General features: G+C 37.3%; 1 long non-coding RNA gene across 1 annotated transcript in view; it reads left to right on the top strand.

Annotated features, from left to right (window-relative positions):
* LOC137034888 (uncharacterized) overlaps positions 1-21,555 on the top strand; it is a 39,366-nt gene extending 17,811 nt beyond the window's left edge. The window contains exons 3-4 of the long non-coding RNA XR_010897003.1: positions 19,615-19,741; positions 20,142-21,555. This is a non-coding gene — a long non-coding RNA (uncharacterized lncRNA). The remainder of the gene's footprint in view (positions 1-19,614; positions 19,742-20,141) is intronic.
* The last annotated feature ends 1,458 nt before the right edge of the window (positions 21,556-23,013 follow it).

Raw genomic sequence — 23,013 nt, 5'->3', positions numbered from 1 at the left:
ATGGTAAAATATAGTAAAAGATGGTTGATCCACAAAATTCAGTAGGATTGTCTCCATCATAGGTTTAGGAGATGTTTTGGGTTGAGTTGGCATAAACAACATGCAGAAACACACACATACTGGCAAATATTTTTGTGAATGTAACTTTTTTATATTATTTTATTAATTAATTGTTTTGGTTCAGCGCTACTCTTAATATATCAGTGTTGGGATGCTACTTGGAAATAGTACTGTAGCTTGCCAAGCTATAACCTACTCATAATTTATATTACAAAAAGGTTAAAAATAAGATCAATTGGTTCTCAGCCTTTTTAACTTGAAGGCCCCCCATTGTCCAACAAAATATTCAAAAGCCTCTCATGTTGGCCACAATATTTCCTCTGGATGCCAATGCTTCTTGATTTTATTTTTTTTATTAACAGAAACTGGGAGTGTTGATTTATTAATTTATCCATGGTTCATTTTGTGATCCCATAAGATTCTAAATTCTGATTCTGTATGTTCTTCTATAAAATCAATAGTTACTGAGGGGAAATTTCTGTTTATATATATATATATATTTTTTAATATATTTTTAATATTTTAATTTTTTATATATATAATTAAATAATTTTAGTCACACTGTGGATCTGTGGAAGTTTGCTGAGGCACCCAGGTTGAGAACCACTGCCTTAGATGATATTTTTAATGCTTCTGTTTGTATGCCCATGATGTCATGCTTCTATATGCCTGGCACCTTTATAATGTCACCACATAATGCAGAATAATTCATATTAGTAAATCACACTATATTTACTGTTGGACTAGGCATATATGTGTTTGTTTGGATAGTTCTGCATGTCTATAGACTTAAATCTTTGTTCTTATGTGGATCAGGGTTTTTATTATTACTTTATGATTCTTTAAAGCAGCACTGGAAGCCACTCGGGCAGATCGCCACATACTGCTCATACCAACACATTATCCCACTGAATGCCTGCTGAAGAATGCAACACATCCCTCACCCTCCACCCCGCTATGTCCCTCTGCCTGACTTTCTACCATCTCTTTTTCACCAACCGCAAAGAAGATAGAAATTGAGAAAAAGATGCAAGATTTTACGGTAAATTCAAGCATAAAGTCTGAGTGGGAAGATATGAGGTTTGAGTGATGAATGACAGGTGTGTGCTGATTTTGATGAGTTAGTATGATTCTGCAAAAGTATGTGTATGAGTAGCACATTACTCTTTAATCATAGTGTGTGTGTGGGTTCGGCTAGGCCAGGTGTGTTCTTTCTAATATGTGTGTGTGTTGCAGGTATGACTCAGAGTCGGATATGAGCAGGCATGAGGTATGTGTGCGGGTTTGTGTAGAGGATGTGACTCAGGAGGCATGCACTGGGTGTTCAGTGTAAATCGCTCGATCTAATGACAACTGGAGTAATCACATTGTTCAGTAGTCTGAGCCAGCAGTGAAAGTGCTCTGTGACTCATACAGAAAGGCAGGATGGAGCTCACACACAAACAATATAACCCCAAGGGCCGTCATTCGCAAAACGTGAGATAATTTGCTATAAACATGAGATAATTCAGCGGGAAAACGCCTTACATGGTTGTTTGTTTTTCTAGATAGTTTCTTTCATCTGTAAAATGTGCTAAGGCCACTCTCCCAAGAGAAGATAACATAAACGTACACGTATTTAATGTTCAGAAAATGTTGCAACAAAATGATGAAAATTTTTGGCAGTGTATACACATACTTGACAGTATATTCACTTATCCAGTGTTTTGGTCATTTTTTCAGTATTTAATATACTTGTACTCAGCTTCAGTACTTTTTTCTGTTTTTGACACTTTCCAAGCTTGATAATTGAAAATAAGCAAATTTGCACCAAAGGATTACCATAAAATAACTTTTTCGTTCACAAGAGAAAAGGCTGAAAATATGCACAGAAAACAGATCTGAAAACAGAAACGTGAAAATGGAAAATGCAGCATGTATGTAAATTTTAATTTAATATTGTTTTATTATATCCTCAACATACCATCCATACCGGCGTGATGAATACGATCCTCAATTGGATGGAACAGGAATTAATACTTTGACTGTTGCGATCCTATTGGACTTATGAAAGCTGCCTAAATCATAATAAAGCACTGTTCGCTGTTGGCCAGAGGAGAACCGCCCCCCCGACTGAGCCTGGTTTCTCCCAAGGTTTTTTTCTCCATTTTAACACCTGTTTGCCACCTGATGTCACCTGTTGGAGTTTGGGTTCCTTGCCGCTGTCGCCTTTGGCTTGCTTAGTTGGGGACACTTGACATTTGATATTCAACAGTGCTTTGATCTGCCTGCATTGACACCATTGTATGCGAACTGAACTGAGCTGGATGATGACATCTGTTTACTCCAGTGCTGATATAGGTAAATTAACTAAATTAATAAGTATTTATTCTTACATCGGAATGAATCAATACTGAATTTACTTAAGATGGATACTGTACTGATACCATTTTCTTTAAGAGCTGCTGTGCAGCCAAAATTATATACCAGTTATCACTGTAAAGCTGCTTTGACACAATCTGCATTGTTAAAAGCGCTATATAAATAAAGGTAAAGGTGATTTGTGATAGCTTGCCAGCCAGATATCACAAATATATCAATGAGATAAGTACAACTTCTCTATATATGTGATGAGATGCACAAAGAGAAATCCAGACAGATAACAAGCACTCAGTCTGAAGACTAGCGTTATTAGCATATTGTCAAAAATCAGATGTGATTGCAAACTCATTTTGCTTTTGCGTTGCCTAATTGTGCACACACAAAGTGTGACAATTCAAATACTTAAATATAACACAAATAACATTTGCATTTCCCAAGTTACACCTTTTGGTTACTAGCTGATTAAAAAAGAGTGTTTCCCGTTCCTGAACAGATTGCAGGCGTGTGCTTGTCTGCCCTTGTGCATTATATAAAAAGACTAACCAAAATTTCATGTAATACGTGCAGGGAACAGATAGACTTGTATTTGAAATTACAGTTTTATTGAAGTAGTATTCATTTGACACTTGCATAACTACTGGTACACAGTTTTTTTTTTCTTTTTTTTCTATACGGTTCTTAAATGAATTAAACTAACGTTTTTTGAACTTTTTGTTATAAAATCACACCAACGAAGGAAGTAACTGTATTTAACATTAATAGAATTGCTATTTAATCAAGGCAAAATATGTGTTTGCTTTGCATAAGAGCATTTTGCAGCTGGCATGATAAAGGTGACAGTTATGATATAAATCTTTGAAGTGATGTCTAATTAATAGTACTCAAGTCTCTTGGCTGGATTAGTTTTTTGAGTTCCCAAAATGTGCCAAAATTGGAACATTTCTTGACTACATCAATTGTAAACTTTAAAGAGAAAACAAACATAAGTGGCTTTTAGACATGAGATTCATGCCAAGATATGATTAAAACAGGACAGGCCATCTGTGAAGTGATACTTTCATACTTTCAAAGATGGTGATGGTCAAAGAAATATTATTTTGAGCATTTTAAAATTGTGCATTCCAGAATTTTGAAAGTCATGGAAATTCAAAAAGTGTGGGAACCCTTAATTAAAGCTGAAAAACATACTGTTTCTTTTCACAGTGTAGTATGCAGAGACCATATGGAGAGGGTTGATTCCACCAAAAAGTATAAACACTATGATCAAACCAACACATCTCAGCTAATGGCATGAGTTTTGGGCTGGACTATCTTTTTGTCAAGCCAATTGAAAATAGGGCAGTATTCAGAAAACCTGTTTGAGAACATTATGTTTGGTGACTCAGAAGACCGTAGAGTTGGTCATGATTTGCACATAATTTGGTCTATTGTTCATGTTGGCAGGATACTCTTTTGCTTGTTTCAGCAAGATTCACGTTGATTTGCTGCAAAATGTTAATCAATTTAGTGCAGCTGTTTAGTCTGTCACCCTTCCTCCATTCTTAATTGGTGAATGTGACAGAAGAAGAGGATGAGAATTCAGCGAAAACAGTTGAAGGTGTGACATCCCCCAAATCACGTTTTTGAGTCAGCTAGTGGAGTTCGCTCATGTAATGCTTCACCATTCAGTTTTCAGACCGTAAAATGCAAATGCAAAAATGAAAAAAAAAATGAAACCAAAAGGTTTTTATTTTGTTTTGTTACTTCATCAGTGGATAATTGCTATTTTCTCTCCTTTTATCCCGTTTAACTTTTCTAGTTCATGACTTTAGAAAAGATTTTGACATTTTCTATCTTTCTGTTTTTGTCTTAAGTTTATTTACATAGAATAGCACATTTTAAACACAGTGCTTTACAATATATATATATTTCTTTTTTCCCCTTTTTATCCTTTCCCACTTTGTCTCTCTCTCTCTCTTCCTCTCCTCATCTGTTGCTGAGGGATCATGGTCCTGTCATAATTAGGCCCTTTCTGCCTGATATTTTTCTGAGGCCCATTAGGGGGACGGCAGGCACTTCTGCTCCCTCTCAGCTGAAACATTACAACTCTTTAGCCTGTGTAAACACACTCTGAGATTGACTCTTCTCTCTGGTCAACACCCCTACTCACTTAGATCTCAGAGTGGTACTGTAAGCACTGACCGCACTGGTGACTTAATCACCGTCCCAGAAATGTTAAATGTGTTTACAAATATAGGTTTCTTAATGTATTCCAAAGTGTTGGGAAATGGTGTGTCACTGCCCTCCATTTTCACTCAAGCTCTTTGTAGTGCACTACAGTGTCACTTCAAAACTCACATGTCATCCTGTTTTTCCTTTAATTTTTCTTAGTTACAGCCACAGTAACACACACTGCGGTAAATGCACACCCTCTCAAGTTGTGAAGTCCTCTCACTTGTGAGTAGTGCTCAATGTTAAGGGCTGCTTTAAAGGGATAGTTCACCCTAAAATGACAATTCATCCCTCATGTTGGTCTAGACCTGAATGACTTTTGTTCTTTAGTGGAACACAAAAGGAGTCTTCACACAGCTCCTTTCCATACAACAACAATTCACAGGCGGCCAAGATCTAGAAATGTGATCAAACATTATAAAACTACCATGTAAGTGGTCCATATGATGCATCACTACATCCTTTTTTGAATGTGGTCCTTCTATAATGTTATTGAATGACTTGAGAAGACAAAAAGATTGTAATTACCAGTTTTATGGTGCATTTACTGTGTTTTTGCTAGACCGTGATAGCTGCGGTCTATCTATATGAACCTCCCTCAAATCTCTCCTTTTGTGTCCTTCATGGAAAAACAGTGTATGGTTTTAGAATGACATGAGGATGAATAAATGATGACAGAATTTTCATTTTTGGATAAACGACTCCTTTAAGATATTTGAGAGTGTTGGTCATTTTATCCACCACTTCTGGTGTTTGTTAACTTGTTGGGAGATGTTCCAATTTGTCCATTCATTTACTCTGTTTCCATTTGCAAACAAGCTTTTCTTTTTTTCTTTTTTCTTTGTTTTCTGAAGAGAAATTTGAAAGAGATTTGTCAAAATCTGGCAGAGAGGTTTTGCTGTATTGTACTGTACTGTAACATACAGTTTGTGAGTTAACTGCAACCTTTCCTAAGTGGCTGCCAGAGAGAACATAAAGCGTAACTGATTTAATTTAAATTGTTGGATGCTGTGATCACATCTGAATAACAAGGTTTTTCACACATGTCGCTTTAGCCAGCCGATCATGTGTGAAAAAAAATGGGTCAGAGTTTGTTTATTATTCTGGGGTTTGCAATGGATTGCCTCAGTAGGTGAAATGATTGGCTTTTCTCTGAAACTCTTTTCTCTCTCTTGAAGTGCCCATTCATTTCTAGACATGCACATAATCAGTCAACTATTATGTCTTGCGACTAACTTTTATCTTCTTGTCAATCATAACTTGTCATTTGTCAATCAGACCACAAGAGCTTGTGGTTACTGTGTCATTATAGTTACGGTTGCCACAACTTCTTCTTTTGTAGCCTCTCCTCTGACTTATTGTTTCCCCTTTAATCTCAGTTTTTATTTAAGTTTTTGTGTTTTATATATCTATCTAAGGTTAAGATTTGCGTCGAGGCATCTGGTCCTGGATCTTCACAAAAGAAGCAGTTTCAGTTAAGAAGGTAGCTGCATTGTTACGGTGGACGTTGGGCCAGTGCTGGGTGTCTAAATGGGTTTTATTGAAAAGGAAATCTGTCAGAGCCTGATAAAAGAGAATGGGCTCCTGGACATGAAGAATGGGTCAGAGGGTTCATTCTGAAAAGACTGCCTTTTCATCACTGCATGACTCATTCTTTGTGTGTCTGTGTGTGTGCATGCATAGTATTCAAATACCCAATCATGTGTATCCAGAGTGTGTTTCCTTGTTGTATTTGGTGTTTATTGAAGTGTGAGGGATAACATTTACGATAATGCAGCAATACATAGATGGTCCTGGAGATGAAGTCAGGAAAATTTAGAAATTTTTTGTGTGTGTGTGAGACATTTAACATGAGAAGCATTGTTAATTTTGTGTGTGTGTGTGTGTATGTGTGTGTGTGAGTGAGTGAGTAAGTGTGTGTTCTGGCTCACTGAGGTATAGTGCCCTCTTACCTCACCGCTCAGGCATCCCTGTGCGGAGCAGAGCAGTGTGAACAGAAAGAGAGAAAGTCTCACAGTGAGGGTATTCATATACTCCTAGCATTGACAAAAGAGATGAAGGGAGGGAGGGAAAGTGAGAGAGAAAGAGTACAGGGGATCAAACTGAGATTGTGGAGGCTTAAACATCAAACATTCATATTACCATTATGAATGGCTGATCAGCAAAAAAAATGGTTGTGAATTAAGCCCAGATTGGTTTTTGCAGACTAGGTATTAAAAGTATAATTATCATCCAGCTTTCCCAGTACCCTACTCAGTATGGGTTGGGATACATTGTACCTTGATTATTTACCATCAAATTAGCTTGTCCATTGTGACGTTACCTTCTAATTCATTGTTCTTCTGTCTCTTATTCCCTTCTCATCTTTATTCCCCTCGCCCATTCTCTAACCCCCCTTCATCCATCCACACTGCCCAATCCTGCTCCTTTGGACACCAGTAAGCGCCCCGTCCTTCCCCTCCTCTTTCCATCATGCCGAGCAGGATTCCTAGAGTTCCAGATGTGGCGCTGCGTCCCTCACAGGCCCCTTAGCAGGGCCCTCTCCTTCATATCGGGTGGCCTGGTTCACCGTGTCCTCAGACAACCCGAGCTGAGCACAGGAAAGGGGCCACGATCTGGGGGAGGCCCACTTCAGCCTCAGCTCAGGATCTACAGCTCTACTGCTCTCTCCACAATATAGTTATATAGTGTAATGCCTCTGACAGCGGTACAGAAAGCTGTTTAGACATGTTTTTGTGATTGTGAGAATTAGAGTGGCTACTTGTTTTCGTAGTGTACATGTTAAAAATGATTTTAATGGTACTAGTAAAAATGAATTATTGCGATTTTAATTTTTTTCTGGCCCATATTGAATCCCTCTATTCGTCTATCCATTAATTGATCAATCTCTATCCATCAATCTGTCTCTGTATATCTGTCTATCTCTCTATAATACATTTTTAGAATAAATATACAATACTTTTTGTTTTATTATATGTATTTTAAAATGAATGACTATAGTCTCAGGTCTTTTAGAAATGTATTATTATTATAATTATATAGAAAACGATTTTTATCAAATTATTACAATTTTTCTGCAGAGAATATACATTTCTATATATTCTACAAATATTCTCTCTGTGGAGTGTGTGTGTGTGTGTATATATATAATATACACACATATTCTACAAATATTCTCTGTATATATATATATATATATATATATATATATATATATATATATATATATATATATATATATATATATATATATATATACACACAAACACACACTTTCATGTTTTTTGAATAATTATTTTTATTATTACTGTTTTAAATAGTTTTCATATTTTAAATTTGTATAAAAAAGTAGCAAACAAATCTTCTGTCGTATATTGTATAAAAACTCGCAGTTTAATGATAACACATCGCATTGTCAGAGCCGACAAAACAGTGTGCGGTACCTGAGACAGAGAACATGGCCATGTTTGAAGGAGTTTTAGAGCGTGAGAGAGCTTGACAGGTTGGTAGTCATGCTATGTTACCAGACCAGCAGTCACATGATCAGTTAGCTTCTGTTTGATTGGACGAGAGCGCAGAATCCAACGTTAAATTAGATTAAGTGGCCTATGAGCCATGCTGAACATGTTTCGAACCAAACACTTTGCGGCATCACCGCAGGTAGATGCGTAGACGCCACTTCACGTGCGTGACTCAGCAGATTTAACGATCTAACAGATTCTGAGCTTCCCAATTAGTAAAGTGGTCCAATAGCTTAGTTTTTATGAGCATGTGTGCATGTAGGTCTGTGTCTATGTGAGATGGTGCTCAGTATTCAGACCACACTGCAGACAGTCTCAGCAGCATAATGGGAGGTTGACTGTTGGGGGTAGAGGAGAGGAGGGGAGGTGGTGAATGAGGACTGAAGGAGGGGAGGGAAAAGGGGTAACGGACGTGGCGGTGCTCCAGAATCAATTGGCGGTGTAATGAGATGGCACAACGCCAGGTAACCATGGCGCTGCCCCCTCCGCTCTCCTCCGGAGTAAATTAAAGAGGAAAAGAGCATGGAGAGAAAGTGAGTTCGTTTCTGAGAATGACAGAGAGAGAGAGAGAAGGATGAGACGGAGATGCAGACAAAAGAAATCGAAAGAGAGAGACCAAAAAATAGAGATGGGGCACTGATAAAGGGTAGATACGGTGTTAGAAGGTAAAGAGAAGAAAACATTAAGCGACGAGGGAAAAACAGAACTAGAGAGAGTAAGAATGCAAGCATGCAAGAGTGAGAGGCACTTACCTCACACAATGAGCATTCCTGAACTCTTTTTCTCTCCAAATCTGAGTTGAACTCAAGCCCCTGCTCTAAAGAGAGAGGGGAGAAGGGAGGCCAGAGTTTGAGGCCAGAGGGGCTTTTTATATTATTATTAAAATTTACTGAGACATCTTTTTTACGGCCGCTGGAAAAGGAACTGGCATGAGATGAATTAGTAGATTGTGTCCCCTTGAGTCCCAGCAACCACCTACTCAGCTTTCTCTGTCTGTCTCTAACCCCTTTTTCTCTCTTTCTTTTTATTTCAATTCAAGCTGTTATTTATTGCCAAAGCACAGGTAAAATCATAATATAATCATAATAATGTCTTATGTGTATAATTGTGCAATAATAATAATAATCTCAGTGGTATAGCAAAAGGATAAAAGAACATTGAATAAAAGCTCTTGCAGTTGGCGCTGTTATAAAGACAGTTTCAGAATTCAATGAAGATGTAACTGAAAAGGTTTTCCTACAGCTATAGTGGTTTTGAAGATAAATGTCTGTTGAATAATGCACTCAGAGTTCCTCCTCGCGATGCATCCTTTTCAGATATTCACCACAGTATACAACCAACCCCTTCCCTTCTTTGGCACACGCCACATATCTGAACCCCCCTCTCTTCTTTTCTCTGTCAGTGCTGTGCTGATTTTCTGGTTGGATGAGAGGCATCAGTCAGTTTGATTTCACTGAGACAGTATGCATTTCTTCATCAGCCCCTTTCTCCCTTTCTTTCCATCCTGCCGAGGGGCTGAGATGTGTTAATACTGTGTAGTTGGCTGTGTTACTTGCTCCTCTGATTAGTGAGCGTGTGTGACGGTTACTGGAGATGAATTGAAATTAAAGCTTGATTAATATCGTAATTAGGTTCCCCCCCTCTCCCATTTCTTCCTGGTCCAACCTCACGCCTTCATAAGAAGGACTCCGGCTGTTTTCTTTCTTTGTCTGCATTTTTGTGTCTCTTTAGCCACCTGCTTGCTTCGGTCTAAAGGGGATTTAACAGTTTATGCCACTTTGGAAGATTTAGATTTTTGTTGTTGTTTTATATCGTGTGATTATATTGATATTGAGCAAATATTGCATTACATACTGGATGTGAAGAAAAGTCACGTGCTCTTGTGTCCTCTATAGTGAGTTGTCTACATTACTGACACAAAGGCGGTTCCAAAAGGTAGGTATACAATTAAGCACATATTATTTTTAAGATTATGGCCAATATCTGCTAAGTGGTCAATATTATAAATCTACAATCTACATAATATATCTTTAAATAAAGTAAAAGATGGATAAATATTCATTTTAAAAAGTGAAATAAGTATACTGTTTGAATTAGTAAAAAATAAGCCCTCATGATAATGGAGGAGGGACCTCTGGAATGCTGGTTAAATTGTTGAATCTTTGTCATAATCTATCGCTATCCCTTTAAAGTTAGTGCTAAATACTGATCTAAATTCTAAAATAAGCAGAAGCGATTAAATACACAATATTGGTCAAAACTGTTACTAAATATCTAAAAATGCATGGCAATCCACTGAAACAATATGGTGAGGATATATTGTACCTCTTTACCCATTCAGCTAGTTTTAGACAACTTTTCAGGCAGCATCATTTGTATCCATGATGGAGATGGCAATCCCAGTTCCCAAAATGCATTGCAACAGTCTCATAGAAAAAATAAAAAGCACAAGTTGCAATGTAAGGAAAGTAGCGACAGATAATTTCTTCCATATTGTGACATTCATCCAAATAAGAAAAAACAAATAGGAGAAATCTGGCATACGTCACCAGAGAGAAGTCTGTCGTTTCACAGGAAGATCAAGAAAAATTAGTAGCTTATTAGATCTTTGGACAGAGCTACAGTTTCATACACTGCAGTGCTGGTTGCAAATTCAGTTACTGGCACTCTTTTTGGCTTTTCTGAATGGAATATTATACTTACTTTATAATCCCCACAGAAAATATTTGTTGAGTTGTTGGTTTAAACCAGCTGCAATGTCATCTGTCCTGAAGGTTTATTAAAAAAAAAAGGTAATAATAGGACTTTTACCTGGCTCTAATCAGATCAGTGCTGTATCTTTACTGCTGATCTAATCTCCTGTCAGTTACATGGCACAGCATGAAAAGCAACCAACATTTATTGACCGAAACCGTGTACTGAAGTACTGAAGGTACTGAAATGACAATGTGATTAGTAGTCTTTTCTACAATGGTAATCTTCAGCCATTGAATCATGTTCTGCCTGTGGCAATGCATCCTGGGAATGGAAGACAGTGACATGCTGTATATCTGAGTGGTAGATTAATAGGGAGGATGCAGTAGTGTGGGTGCCGCAGTAGCACATGAGGAGAATATCAGACAGAGAGACGAGAGAGACCTGGAATGGGAAAGAAAAAAAGGAAGAAAAGCAGTGGACAAATTCAGTCCCAGTACAAAATTACAACTATCTTCAGAAGTGTTGTGTCATATTGGAAGCTGTAGTTGGGTTTAATCACTTTCTTTTATACTTTTATATTAAACAGAAAACGGAGATGCCTAAAGCTAAAAACAGGGAATTAGAAACCTCTTAACAATTGTACTATCTATATTGTTAAAAGTGAAGAAGCTATTTTTACCTTATCTAATATATTGATATTTAAAATTACTTCAACAAAGCCAGGTTGATTCATTCATAATATACATGTGTATATATATTTATGAGTATATGATGTGACATTTAATGTGTTTACTGAATTCAGGATAAAATAAGTACATTACTTTTGCTTTGATCTTACTAAATCTCCATTTGAAACAGAATTTCTGGACTTTCATTGACTTGCAGAAGCACAGATTCAATATCTAGATTGATGTCTTGGAAACTTGCAACTTTATTTAAAGATCTTTTTTTATACTCAGCTGGTTTCCTGCTGTGAATTCTCAGAGACTCAGTAGATTTCTTTCCCTCTTAAATGAACATCTGTTTTTTGGTAATTGAAGCAGGAGCAGTTTGTTTTCTGAATGCGTAATTAAAATTTAATGTTACATATTTAGTTATTTCCTAATTAATTGTTGCATTTTTCTCTACCTTATGCTGAATTACTTGAGTTTGTCTATAATAAACAAATAATCCGATAATCTGAAGTACTCAATGCTTCTACCTCTTCAAACTAATTTCTGTGACAGAGAGGGAATTAAAAAAGAATTGCAAAAGCAAGTTTTTACCTCTTTAAAAAAATAGATGCTGCTTGTCATTTGCTTGCTGACCATGGCAGCTGACACAGGAGGTTTCAGTGACTCAAGTGGTCACCCCTGTCTTATTCGTCTCATGGGCAGATTCATAATTTTTGTTTTTTATCACTTAATCTGTCTCTCTTCCTTACCTTGTTTGTGCTGAGTGGGTGTTTTTTCTTATATTGCTCTCTTCTGGCTTCAGAGGATTTGACTCTTCAGAACCACTGCCAAGGCTCTTTCTTTGAAAACCAATAAGACCTCACCGGTATGTCACCATAAACAGGCTTGGAGCCATTGAGCACAAGACGACATTGTTCTTCCTGTTGAGGTTGATGATGCCCTATGGAGTCATAGGCATTTGTGCTTTCGAATGCTGTTTATTATCAGTGGTGTAGTCCTAATAAAAAAAGTGGTTTACTGTTACCCAGCCACTTGAAGCCTCCCCCGCAACCTGCTACCCCACAAGAAAAAAAGAAAAAAGTATTTTTATGTTGCTGGTTTATTAGTAACATTTGTTTTGATAAAAATAAATAAATAAATACAGCACATTTTAAAATTTGACATATTTATTATTTTTCAAGTCTACTGCATGGCTGAAGTAGTTCCAGGTCATTCATTGTGAAAAGTGCTTTACAGATAAATCTGAATTTAATATGTTTCATTTTATGCTAGTAGGTAGAAAAAATAACTTAATACAAATTAAAAATTCCCATATAATGTTTTATTAAATTTGCTTTGGCTTTAGTACAGTGGCAAAATAAAAGCCAGTTATTTAATTAAAAAAAAAAAATTATTTATACTCATGATGCAATTTTCTCATACAGAATAAGTGGGTCTTTATACATGTAAAAAATATAGCTACTTTTATAATTCAGGATGGGAATTATATCTCCTGCAATATTATTATATTTGGGGGTCATTGAAAAAGTCATTAAATTTATTTATAATTTGACAGTAGTTATTTTTGCATTTTTCAGAGCAATTTCTGTCTTCCGGTTTGAAAAGCAAAGTCGGAGCAACGTCACAAAATCTGACGTCATTGTGTACTACCGGCAAGATCAGGAGTGCTGGTGGAGAGCTGGTCGAACATGCTGACATCAACCGTTTCTGCATTTATTCATGAGAAAAAACACATTCAATCCAATCACTGCACTGTAGTATGCATAAGATTATAATTGCGGTATTATGCATGAGGAAGTATCACTTCTCTTGCCTCTGTCTCTGTTTCATTCAGAGACATGGGTCATATTGTTTCCTCAGTGCTAAAACAAAAATGCATTTCCCTACGACACGACCAGAGCAAAAGTTTGGGTGCATGTGGTTTGTTTTGCTACCAGCACAAATGGAAAATATGTTCGCATGAGATCACATTACAGCAGTAATTCAAATGTCACAAAAGTGCTGTTCATTCACCTCTGCCTGTTCTGCATTCAGACACATGAGCCATGTGTATGTTTCCCTCAGCACAGCAGCACATGAGTGTTGTTTGTATTTTGCCCGCAATGTGGTCAGAACTGGAGTTTGAATATGAACACATGAAAAATAAGATTATGATATACACGCGGAGCTCGCATATGATTGGTTTCAGCGCGGAGCTCTGCGATTAGTTTAACAACACTACCCACATGGCTTAGGCTGTAGCTCACATACAGAATAAAGCATCCGTGTTTAAAGTATTTATAGACATATTTCACACATTCTCCTGCACCAAACATGAACCAGCATGGTGTATGAACACATATTTCATCAAGTCCTCTTCAAATGAAATATATGTGCAAACTGGACACTGATAAGTGTATCTGAACACGATGACACGATTATTCTGATGAACAAAAGACTTAGAGAATGATCAAAAAAAATAAACTATGTGTCGTTTATCATGAGACTGCAGTGTTGGTAAACGTAATGAAAGTATTATTAGCCCTTTTAAATATGCTTTCACATTTCTCCCTTGTGCTTGGGAGTTTGTTGTCATTTTTCTCCATGCTCATATTCATTAATTAGTATAATGAGTGTGTTCTATGTCTGTGCTTCATTGGTTGTTCTCTCCCCTCTTCCCCCCCTCTACACTCCCACTTTTCCAGAGCTTTACACGCCCATTTTTACAGAGTTTTTCCAGCTCAGAGGTGTGAACGACCAGGCTAAAATGGGGGTTTCATGACCCTTTAAGCTCAAGTGACTTTATCAATAATATAGTTTCGAGAAACACTCTCTCTGATCCTCTACCTACTCAATAACTGCATAGCAATGGCTCATTCCTCTGTTATTTCTAAAATGATGGAGGGGAACGTAATCGGCGAGAGGTGAAATAATTCTTTGACATGATTAAAAATAATGAATGGTTTGTTTTTGTTTGTTTGTTTAGTATATGTTGTCGCCGATTACGCTCTCCTCCAGTGTATTTCTTATAGTAATATGACCCGTTGTGCTCTGTCTCACTTTTGTGTCCTTAAACATTCGTTTTTGGGGTCGACAGCTTATAAAACTTATTTCTGTTTTTTTTTTAGCTTGTTAGCTGTACACCTTGTCACACAGCAGCTTTTAGGCATTGTTCTGTTTTTTGTAACAAGTCAGAAATGACAAGGAGGCAGCCTCACGCAATACAAAGTCAATGGAGACGGATGGATTGTTTTCCCCCCCGGTGGCCGTGGTTTTCAGATTATACTAAATGCGCTCTCTCACTATGGCTGCACTACCGTGGGTGGTCTTATTTTTTCGTTCTTTTATTCATTTTACCTGGCGTTGCTTCAGTGTGACAGTATCTCCACATTCGATGATGGATGGAAAGGGTAGAATGATAGAAGTGATCATGCACCAATTACAACAAAGAATCTTGAGTTTCACAAATCAATATTGGACACAGTTAAAGGGGAAGCTAACATGACAGTTGATTACATATAAATAAATATACAGCCTCAAAGCTTTTTATTAAAATTTATCCATAGTGTCTCAGAGCTTTTTCCACTGGTGAACTTACGTAGGTAAGGGTGCCTCAGGTGATTTTATGGTACTTTTCTCTAAACCTGTCTATGTCTAGTTAACAGGTGTTTTTGGGAGTGTTTAATTTTAATGTTATGTGATAAATAACTGGCTGTTCTGTCATTGCACTTTTATTTATTGTTGTAATGGAAAAGATAAAAGTGAAAAAAAGAAGTTGACCTAACTTGGAAACTGTTATGCGCATAAGCATAACAGTTTAAATATAACTGTTAAATAAAGATTTTAGTCTTCACAAAGGGATGACAGAACTAAGGCATCTTGCATACCCCTGTCATAAGATCTTGTTGCACCTCTGTCTCACACTACAAGAAACATAAAACAACTGTAGTGGCAACAAACAAAATGAGAGGAAAGTGATATGGCAAGCACTGTGTTTAATCTATCTATATATATACTATACTATACCTATCTGTCTGTCAAACCTTGTGCTTTTCCGGGCTGAGTGTAGCACCTGCCACTCTGCATATCCCTCTGAAGAATCCACTGTTAGAAACGAGCGGCTGAAGTTTATTTTTAACAAGGTCCTTTTCAGACTGATCTTTTTTTAGCGGTTTCTGTCGGCCATTTCAACACAAAATGTTTAAAAATGGTCAAAAATCTACATTTTGACAGTTTATGGAATAGACAAACAGTTTGCTAACACTATAAATGTATCTGTTATTTTCAGTAAGTTAATGTTACATATTTCTTACACTCTCTCTCTTTGCATCCGTCTCTTCTCCCCCTTTGTTCCCCTGTGTTGGAACCAGCCGCTGAGGACACTACCCCCTATCCTAATGCCCTCTTTGTTCACCCTTATGTTGGAGGCCTGCTCTTAAAGCTTGGCATGGGCTAAGGCAGGCAAGAGGTTTGAGGGGGGAGGGAAGAAGAGCGGGCACAGGGCAAACAAGGGGCAGACAAGGGGGCTTGGCAGACACCTGAAAGTCAAATCTGCTCATTTACATTCAAGAGGAGCAGGATGTGGAAGAGACTTAAAAAGCCACTTTGTACCCCCCTCAACCCTCTTATAAGCTCCTACAGACAATTTCATTATGTTGCAATTCTTTACGAGCAGATGTCAACCTAATTTATTGACGTTTAACACATGAAATATTTATTAATATTAGTTTATTTAACATTAACTATATTTTTTAGTATTATACACTACTGTTCAAAAGTTTGGATACTGCAGTTTTCAATGTCACATGATCCTTGAGAAATCATTCTAATATGTTGATTTGCTGCTCAAGAGACATTTCTTATTAACCAGTATTAAAAAAATGTTTCTTTTGTCAAATCAACTTAAATAATGTGGTTCCGATAACATAATATTTTGAGTTTCTGTTGATTAAACCAATTTTAAGGCAACCAGGTAACTTACTTTTTTAAAGGTGCCCTAGAATCAAAAATTGAATTTATATTGGCATAGTTGAATAACAAGAGTTCAGTACATGGAAATGACATACATTGAGTTTCAAACCCCATTGCTTCCTCCTTCTTATATAAATCTCATTTGTTTAAAAGACTTCCGGAAAACACACGGATCTCAACATAACACCGACTGTTCCATAACAGTCGGGATCATTAATATGTATGACCCCAATATTTGCATAATGCCAGCTCATGTTCAAGGCATTAGACAAGGAAAGGCAGTATTCATGTCTGGATCTGTGCACAGACAAGGTAAGCCAGCAAGGACAATAGCGAAAAATGGCAGATGGAGCAATAATAACTGACATGATCCATGATAGCATGATATTTTTAGTGATATTTGTAAACATAAGACAATATTTGTCTTTCTAAATGTTTCATTAGCATGTTGCTAATGTACTGTTAAATGTGGTTAAAGTTACCATCGTTTCTTACTGTATTCACGGAGAGCCGTCGCTATTTTCATTTTTAAACATGTGCAGTCTGTATAATGCATAAACACAACTTCATTCTTTATAAATCTCTTCAACAGTGTAGAATTAGCTGTTAGCCACGGATCACAGCCTCAAATTCATTCAGAATCAAATGTAAACATCAAAATAAATACTTTACTCACATAATTCAAAGTATGCATGCAGCATGCATGACGAACATCTTGTAAAGATCCATTTGAGGGTTATATTAGCTGTGTGAACTTTGTAAATGCACTGTAATATAGTCGAGAGCTCGTGTGGCAGGGAGCACGCCATTTAAAGGGGCGGCGCCGAGTGTAAATCAGTGCATAGTTAATGATGCCCCAAAATAGGCAGTTAAAAAAATAAATAAAAAAAATCTATGGGGTATTTTGAGCTGAAACTTCACAGACACATTCAGGAGACTCCTTAGACTTATATTACATCTTGTGAAAAAGCATTCTTGGGAAGCTTAAAGTTAAACCAACAATTCTTTTTTACAGGGTGTCACTTTGATCATTTTAATGTGCCTTGCCTGATAAAAGTATTAATTTCTATAAAAAAGTCTTACTGACCGCAAACTTTTAAACTGTAGTGTATATTTAATAATTTATATACAAAATATATATAATTCTACACTTTTAGACATCATGAGACAGTCGAGTAGAAGATTTATCTTGAAACATGATCCAAATTCATGTTTATTATTTATTTATTTATATATTTCTTGAAAATGATCCTATAAATTAATTAGACTTTTTTGATCTCTGCCTTGTGATGCAGTTCACATCACGTTGGCACCTTTGGAAAAATTTGGGGAACGAATATGATGTTGCACCACATGCTGGCTGCAGAATGTGCACCCCTGAAATTATTCCCCTCCTGCCATGTTGCACACCATAGATGAGTTGGGCTGCATTGAAGGATAAAAGGGAAGCCATATTGAGATCTTGTGAACCATTTCATGAGTAATTCCCATGTGATTCTGCAACTATGCCGGATACACTCCTTTCTTCATGAAAGTATTTTTGTCAGGATGCGAAATAAAGAAATGTAAAGTGTTTTATTTATAAATAGAAGAACGAAAATACATTTGTTAGGTGAATAATGTAGGTGAAAGAGTCTCTGTGAATGTGAGGTAATAGCACTCAAATATGTTTGACTGTCTGGGGAGCGGCGGAACGCCAGCCAGACTGTGACCAACTGACACACTGACTCACACACACACACACACACACACACACACACACACACACACACACACACACACACACACACACACACACACACACACACACACAGGGAGCATTGGAGAGACTGTGCCAATGCCTGGATTAGGCAGCCATGTAAACAAGCAAATAGATATGGAGACAAGCAGACAGACAGACACAGGCAGAGAGACAGATGGATGGACAGACACAGAGACAAAATGCTATTAATTGCATCCGATTAGCATGGCGGGCACAGCTCCCCGTCTGCAGCAGGCACTATATTTGATCGTGGGGCATAACAAAAATATTTTTCGCTGTCGTTTTGTTGATCCGAGGGAGTTTGTGCCTTAAAAAGAAAGAATCAAGACAGACCGCTGCCCGTGGCTTTTTCCAGAACAGGACAGTGAGCTGTGCTCCCGTTCGTTCGCTCTCTTTCTCTCTCTTGCTTGCAACTTTCTGTCTCTGCCATTTTGATGAGGTTGAAAAAAAGTGTATCTCTTTTTCTCTCTCACTACGTGGCGTGGATTGGACGCCGACTGGAAGGAAGGAGGGAGGAGTAGGAGCAAGAGAGAGCGCGCTGCTCGTGTAGACGGAGAGATGGCATATTTGCAGAAAGAGTAATGTGGTGTGAAAGCAGTCCTTTTCAGTCTTCACTCTTTAGACTGTTCTGTCGTCCGTAAAGCTGCTTTTTATTTTCTGCACTACGCTCTACCCCTCTTTCTGCATCTGCTTCTCTCCATTATAAACTTTTTTCTTAACGTTTTTATAGCTTTATTTCATTGCTCTGTCAGTTTGTTTCTGTTTCAATTCGTTCCTTGCTTGTTTTTAATCGCCCCTCAGTTGTTGGGAGTTCATGGGAGTTAAAGACAAAGGGAAACGTCCACATTTTGGCACCACTAAGGGGAGTCAGAACTGCAGCCAAGGACCCTGCTGAGATCCAAAAAACCCCAGTACAGCGAAGCGCCAAAAAAAAAAAAAGAAAAGAAAAAAAGAAAACACCACCCTTTCCTTTGCATGGTCACAAATTCCACTCTCCCTGTAGCCAGGGCAGTGCCGCAGCTCCTCCTCGACCACATCTCACCGCATTCGACCTTTCCGCCTTCTCTTCTCAGTCTTCTACGGAACCTTTTCTGACCCATTTTTGAGGATTTTCATTTTTCCACGGTAAATACGGATAGGACCGGTCGCACAGGAGGGCGAAAGAGGGGACAGGGGCTTTTTCAATGTTGTCTGTCGATGACTTGGCGATTTGCTCTTGTTGAACTAGGGATGCCGTTTTTGGCTTCTTTTTTGAGGTTGTAGGTGCTGTATGTGTTCTTCCTTCATGTCAGGACGTGTTTGTGTATTAATGATTTGAACGTGTGAATGAGCACTTTTATACTTCCTTCTAACATGCTGTCTTTCTTTCCTGCTCCAGATTTTTTGCGGGCAACAGAATTGGCCTAGTCTGCACCCTAAGCCTGACTCCATATTGCCGCCAGGTGTAGGCTGACTCTGGTATGGACATCGAACTGGTCAGCACCATAGACAGACTTCCTCCACCGGTACGCTACTTTCCTATGCCCTTTTTTCTTCTGTCCATTCTTTTAGTTCTTTTTCAGTCATAACTTTTCCTGAGCGTTTTTTAACCTGCATCTTGTTTACTATCGCGTTGTCGTTTCTTTTAGTTTAAAAGTTGTGATAGCTGTCCGTATTGCTGTAAAAATAGTCTCCGTATCCACAGTTGTCCACATTCCGTTATGCTCCATAAGCAAACATTTTTGTTTCTTTCCTTTTTTCTTTTTTTTTTATAGGCTAAGGTCATATCCGAAATAAATGTTGGTCAATTGCGGTCAAACATTTAACATGACTTAAAAAATAATAATAATAATTTCGCTGGTTCGGTTGTTGTCAGATATTTGTGTACACAAACTGTTTGACAAGTCTCAATTCATTTGTTTCCAGTGGTTAAAAATCAGCAAGAAAATAACAGCAACGGCTTCTGAGTGGTCGTACGATGCCATGGAAACACATTTGAAATGTGAGACTGTGTACTGGATGTATGCTCAAGATTCGATTCACTAACAACTTATTTCTTTCTCTCTGGCATTTCTCATAATACAATACAGTGAGTCTCCCTGTAGAAATAGGTCAGTATATAAAGCAGATATCTTTAACATTAACTCCATTGTTCTGGAATAACCTTTGATTTCCTTAGGGAGTGGCACTGTACCATGAATCATGGCATTTCTAATTGCAGCTTGTTGCACCTACAACTTGTAGTGCAGACTGGGAAAGCCCTTGATGCAGTCTGTGATTTCTTATTTCTGTATATTAAATGGCAGTAATGGGTAAACGAAAAAATACACTTAATGTGCGTAATGTATATTTAACTAAAACAAACTAAAACACTTGAAAATGTTAGGTTTATTACTGCAAAAAAAAACCCAAAAAACAGTTTAGTATTTCTCTACTTGCGCTTAAGTTGCATAAACAAGAAATGTGTGTAGATATAAAAAATAAATAAAGCGTTTCTGCTAATGCTGCTTTCTGAAATGTCAGTCACTGCAGCATATTTGATCCAACAGTAGCGGTGTTGTCTGATCTGGGCACGGCAAACACCACCTGTGTCTTTCAAACTGACCTTCACTCTGAAGGATGTTTTAAACGGTATTGATTTGAAATACAAGGAATTTAAGGTGAAAATTGTTGGTGGGAGCTCCCATTTTAGTCATGTCTCTAATTAGTTATCAAACAATATACACACAAGTCATTTTTGTTGAACCACACCCAATAATTCTGCATCAAATTATTTGATTAATTACTTGAGTTGCAGCGATATTTGGGAATTTGTTGAATTTGTTGACTTGTGTAATCAATAAGACTTATTTCTGTATGTTAGCAATATTCTTTGCTCATTAAAGTAAATTTACAAATGTATTTTTTTCTGATATTTATTTTTCAGATTTTGTTATTACCCTATAAATTCCACTGTCACATATATTTTACTTGCTTATGTTGTTGTCCACTTGTGGAAAGGTACATGGGTAATTTTCATAGTTTCAATGTTCAGCAGCTGTTGTAATTATGCTTTACATATTTTTTTTTAAAAAAGCCATTCATTTTACAGGATCAATACTTTCTCTGTTTATTCCTAATCTTATCTTCTATCTATCTACCCTTTTCATGAATTTCAGGTGACATACATAATGATCTTCTTCCTCTGTATTACCTGGCGAGGCCATTATGTCTTTTCAAAAAATTACTTAACTTCCAATCATGGTCGTCTATGGCTGTCTTTTGTTTTAAACTGATTTGTCAAAGTGTGTTGAAATTGGTACATGAGGAAAAAGAAAAACAACAGTCATAAGAATTAGCTTTTTGTTGCAGTGGATATTATTTTTGGTGTCCTGTGAAAGGTGGAGTGGGTCTAGCTGTGACGCAGTGCAGTGATGCCAGCTGCCACAAACCCGTAGATCCGAACTTGTGGTGACTCTGTGCACAAGCTCGTGTCTATAGGTATGTGTCTGCGAGGTGAATGCAACAGTCTTCCCTGCAACCACTGCTATTGACTAGAAACTTCTGTTCAGGGTTGACACTTTAGCTGTAAAATGATCAACCATTAGTATATTTTAGGTGGTTGCATGAATGTTAGCATCTATTTATTAGCATGAATTGATTGCACCTATTTTCAACATTGAGTAAAGGAGGTTTTGCTACTTGCATATGCACAAACGTGAGCAGCGGGGACATTCTCCTATCCTCCCCCCCTCAAGTTTTACAGCGATGTCTCGGGATGAGGTAGTAGGTTGTATAGTTTAGAGTTACAACATGGGAGATAACTGTACAGCCTCCTAGCTTTCCCCGAGCAGACGCCCTTGTGCTACAGTGCTAATGCTAATGCAACTAGCATTGCAACTAACATGCTTCCCTGACGTGCAAAGAGCAGTACAACGGTGATTGTAAATGTTATATGTGGAGTATGATGGTCTTTGTTGATGTAAAGGGGTTTGACAGAATGTCAGCATTTTGAATTTGAAATTTCTTTAGGCAAGTGTTGACAACAAATAACACTGAGGAGGAACTATAAACTATAAAGTTTTAAACGCTCTAATTCTATGAAAATAGGGAAGTCTGCGCCACAACTATAATGATTACAACACAATATGGAAATTGTTGTAATCACTTTCAGAATGATTTTCAGCTAATGAAAGATAAAAACGTGACAGCCAATCAGAAGCCAGTTGACTTTAACGAACTGGATCATTTACAGAGGAAGACGGCATAGCTGCCACATGCGCTTATGTTATCATCTGTTGGTGTGAACACTAATATAGTTCTTGGTGAGAACAGGCTTTTAGCCAGAACTACCATATTTGCTAAACCTCTAGTTTCAGTAGAACCTATATGTACATAATTTAACCATTCCTTTAAATCACTCTCTATTTAAAGCTTTATCCCATAGCTGTGATTATTTTTATTTGGTGAATCTGCTAGCACCCTGCAAGCCTAGAATGAAAGTGGTTGCATTTAATGAAAACAGCATTGTGTCCCCACAGAGAATAGAAATGTTAAATTTCTATCAAAAGACCACACATTTATTGTAACAATGTGTTTAACATGGTATCCTACAGTGTTCTGCACCACAAACAAGTTTTAAAATACACATGGAAACTGTGAAAGCCTTATGTTCTTTACCATTTCCTTCTGGATTTTATTTGACCATCATTCATTTGAAAACACATTTATAACTGAGAAATGGCTTTCTTCTTTTTTCTTTTTTTTGTGAAAAAAAGTGAAAAAGTGATATCAATGAGATTAGGTACAAATTCTGCCA

Source organism: Chanodichthys erythropterus, chromosome 13, assembly GCF_024489055.1.
Source record: "Chanodichthys erythropterus isolate Z2021 chromosome 13, ASM2448905v1, whole genome shotgun sequence".
In the NCBI taxonomy this organism is placed as follows: domain Eukaryota; kingdom Metazoa; phylum Chordata; class Actinopteri; order Cypriniformes; family Xenocyprididae; genus Chanodichthys; species Chanodichthys erythropterus.
Note: the sequence above shows the minus strand (reverse complement) of the source record. Positions and strands in the feature narration are given on the sequence as shown.